We start from the raw sequence: 4,681 nt of genomic DNA on the forward strand, positions 1-4,681 counted from the left end.
TGCTTGTGTGCAGAATCCAGTGACACATGTTGTAAGCCTTTGTGAGGACAAAGAGAACAGAGCCATTAGTCGCTGGACATAATATAGAGAATTTACAGAATTAGCTCAAAGAATCCATTAAATTACAACAAACCAAGAAAAATCATAGCAATAATGCCTTCTTTTGTATCTTGAATATGTAGATGTGTAGCTGAATAAAAATACGCTAATTGTGATGAGCAAAATGGACATAAAAATTGGATTCAGGGTTATATACAAATATAAACTGTATGTCTTCATATTAAAATGAATGATTAGATAATGATACTGCTAAAAGAGATTTTAAAGTAATGTAAAACTCTCAAAAATCTTTGTGTGTATGTGTGTATGTGTGTGTATCTACAAAGCAATGTCAAACACCTCTACACTTCAAACTATCAAACATTGCTATGAAAAATTAAAGAAAACCCAAATATGTGGAAGGTTATGCTATGTTTATAATTTGAAAGATAAATACTCTAAATCATTTGTTCTCTCATTGTGGCCTGATTCAGTAATTTCTCAGTTAACATATCATCCAAATATCTATTGTGATTCATTTTCTCATTCTCATTTTTAAATTTGTGCATAAATTCAAAAAAACTAAATATAATTAATACAAAGCTGAAGAAGTAGAAGAAAGATGAAATATTTCCATAGCAGATGTCAAGGCTTATATTTAAAGCTTTGTATTGGAAAAAGGAAGGCAACTAGATCAACGGAATGCAACTCAGTTAAACACAGTCACATGTAAATTAGTCACCGTCACTTATCTACACGGGAAAAATACAATCCCCAAAATCAATGTTGGACTTTATTCAGCTGGGAGAAAATGCAACTTGTTCTGTATTTTAAAACACTAGTTTGAGCTTGATCTCAGAAAGCAGTGTAAAACACATAACTATAAGCTGTTGAGCGTGAAACATAGAAGTTATTTATGGCTGTGAATCATGCAAATAAAATTCAGACCAAGACAGTGAAAGCAGTAATTACAAAACATTCACAATTAAGTCTTTATTAGCCATGAGTGGAGGTTCATGCCTCTGATCCCAGTACTCAGGAGACTGAGGGAGGATGATTTGCAAGTCCAAGACTTGTCTCCAAATAAACACAGCACAATAAAAGAATTAAGACTTTATTAAATGGTACCAGTTCAGAACATCAAAATGGAAGCTACAGAAGGGGTGAAAAGATGTGCTCAGTGTGTTCATTCAGATTGTATAAAGAATCTGTTTTTTTTAAGGGCAGCCTTAATATATTTTAAGTGGAAAAAGTAAGCAGGCACTTCATAGAAGATATCCATACAGTCAACAGATCACAGAGAGAGCGAGAGGGAGGGAGAGAGAGAGAGAGAGAGAGAGAGAGAGAGAGAGAGAGACTCAGTGAGATGTGAAAGTAAACCCTTCATGAATTGGCATTCCATGGTCATCAGAATGGTAAACAAAAAGGCTGTACTTTCTAAGTGTCCATGAACATGTATCATCAACTTCATGCAATATTATAAACTTTGCAATATATAAGAACTCACTGTGTAGAACAGGCTGACATGGATCTCACAGAGCTCTACCTGCCTCTTCCTCCCAAGTAGTGCGATTAAAGCCATGTGCCATTGTGACTGGCTTGTCCATATTTACTCAAACACAACTTGAACTTACTTTTGGTGTCTAGAGTTACTCAAAACTGTATTTCCACAGGAACATGCCAGTGTGCACAAAGATCAAAGAAAAGCCAAAACAAGAGTGTTCTCAAGACTTTCTACACAATAGGCCCAAATAATAACCAATTCAGTATCCACTCACCATAACAGAGCGTGTTAGTACTTTTGTTGCTGATGCAAAATACCTGACAGAAGCAATGTAAAGAGGGAGGGTTATTTTGGCTCACATTTGCAGGTGCTACCGACCATCATGGCACTGCCAACATTTAAGGTGAGTCTTCAGTGGACAAGCATAGCAAGTTTGGAGTGTAGTAAGATTCCCTGGGAAATGGAGAGAGAGAATGGGGGAAAGGCTTTCAAAGAGCTAAAAGGCTATAATTTTTTAGGACCCTTAATAGTATCAAGTCAGTCTTAAAAACAGCAGTATAAACCCCAAGGAAGATTTTTTTTAAGTCATATTAAGGTAGATATTGTCAAAAGGCTGAAAAATGAATATTAAAGTAAAATATTAAAATTGTCAGATAACAAGAAATATTTCCTTTTAAGGTAGCATGAACATAATGGCATTTTTTTTCTAATTAGAAATAAACTCTAGCTAGGCATGGTGGCACACTCTTTTAATGCCAGCACTGGGAAGGCAGAGGCAGGAAAATAGGCTAACCATGTCTACATAGAGTTCCAGGCCAAATGAGATTAAGGAGAGACCCTATTTCAAAAAAAGAAAAAGAAACAAAAGCAAGCAAGCAAGCAAGAGAGAAAGAAAGAAAGAAAAAGAAAGAAAGAAAGAAAAAGAAAGAAAGAAAGAAAGAAAGAAAGAAAGAAAGAAAGAAAGAAAGAAAGAAAGAAAGAAAGAAATCTAATAGACAATGGATTGCTACAATCATATTGCTGAAAGAAAACAATTTCCAACATAGAATTCTTTATTCAAAATTCTGGTGTATATATAATATATTTTTAAATATTTATTGAATTTTTGTAATTTTCATGCAATATAATTTGATGATATTTAGACTCCCTCCACTACCAGTACCTCCTCTTTACTGCCCCCCGCCCAATTTGATGCACTGTACATATATATGTATATTGGCCTAAAGATTCTGATTTGTGTCCTCAAATTACCTTCAGTGTGGGTCCATCGACTAAAGCTTAGTTAACCCACCAAGAATCTTAGCCCTGTAAGAGACTATCCCTCTTGTCCCCTCCCAGCAGCAGTTGCCAAAAGTTCCTGAGATTAGGTTCGGATTTCTTACCTACTTCTCCATGTCTATGCAGGGATTTTGTCTAAGCTTGCATGGGACTTGTGCATGTTGTCGCCATTGCTGTGAGTTCATATATAACTGACCAGCTGTCTGGAAAACTCTGCTTCCTTGTGGTCATCTGCCACCTCTGACACTTACAGCCTTTTCACCTCCTCTTCCACAATGATCCTTGAGCCTTGGGAGACAGAAGTTTGACATAGGTGTCCTATTTAGGGATAAGCATTCTGCAGCCTCTTTTTCTCTCTGCATTAGCCAGCTGTTGGTTTCTCTGTTAATCACCATCTGTTGCATAAGGAAACTTATCAGGTGAGAGTTGAGAGATGCATTCATCTTATATGTGGAAGTTGCACTGAAGATGTGACACTTAAGCCTAGGCATTTCACAGACACTTGTTCTCTGGATTTGAGCAGTTGTTAAACTCTGTAATAGCATCCATCTGTTGCAAAAAGATACTTTTCTGATGAATGGTGAAAGTTACACTTATCTGTAAACATGAGGACACATAGTTGTAATACAGTAGGAAATTAGTTGTTCTAGGGATTTAGCAAAAGTAGGTTTTTCTCTAGGATCTATGACATCTCCAGCCTTTTGTATTTGATTATGTTTACAGTACCACATGTAAGTTCTCTCACACTGAGTGAGCCTTAGGTTCAATTAGACAGCTATTGATTGCCCTCAAGATACAAGTGTCACTACTGCAGTTTGATGAGTCAATCATTATTGTTTATTGGACTTCACAGATGGGTAAGATTATTAAGATTATTGATTGGTTTTCTGCCTTGGCAACTTGTATAGTATCCTCTGATACCATGAGAGCTAGTCTTCAAGGAGAAGGTGTCCAGGTCAGTTCCAGCTTAATTGGTCCAAGTCCTGTGTCTGAAGTATGGCCTGTCTTCAATAGAGTCTTACCTTCAAGTTCTCATTTCCTTCTGGTTTTTCACATCATCTATGTGCTATTTATCTCTCCTCTCACCCCCCTCTTATAACCCTCCTTACTCCCTTACCAGTTAAAGTATCCTCCTCTTTTCCACATGTCCCCCTTAATAACACCTGTCTCCTAGTATCTCCCTCTCTCCAGCTCCCTCTTCCACTTTACTTCCATGGTTCCTTTCCATGTTCTTGACTCCTGTGGTTACATCAGTATACATACTCACACCTAAGGATTTGGAGTTAAGATTTGGGAGTGAATGAGAGACAACATAAATCACTTGTTTTTCTGAGTCTGTGTTACTTAGTATAACAGTTTCTAGTTTCACCCATTTATCTACAAATTTCATGATTTGATTTTTTTTCTTTACTACTGAGTAGAACTCCATTATGTAAATGTACCACATTTTCATTATCCAGTCATCAGTTGAGGGACATTTAGATTATTTCCATTTCTTAGCTATTGTGAAAGCAGCAGCAATAAACATGGTTGCACAAGTATCTCTGCAGTAGGATGAGTCCTGTGGGTTTATGCCAAGGAGTGGAATAACCAAATGATATGGTAGGTTTATTTTGAGTTTTTCAAGAGTTCTCCATACTGATTTCCACAGTGGTTGCACCTTCCTTTGAGAGGTTGGTGAAGGTGGTCCAGGAGGCTCCCAAAATAGCACAGGCTATTGCCAAACCTCTTGGTTATCTCCCAGGAAAAACCCTACTGCTGAACACAGGACACATTTAGGATACAGGACTTGAAGCAACGGAGCAGGAACTGACCTGGAAGCCTTCTAACTGAAGTTTGGCTATCATCATGCTAGATGAT

The sequence above is a fragment of the Nannospalax galili genome, unplaced genomic scaffold (assembly GCF_000622305.1).
Source record: "Nannospalax galili isolate Female #2095 unplaced genomic scaffold, S.galili_v1.0 scaffold2108, whole genome shotgun sequence".
NCBI classification, from domain to species: Eukaryota; Metazoa; Chordata; class Mammalia; order Rodentia; family Spalacidae; genus Nannospalax; species Nannospalax galili.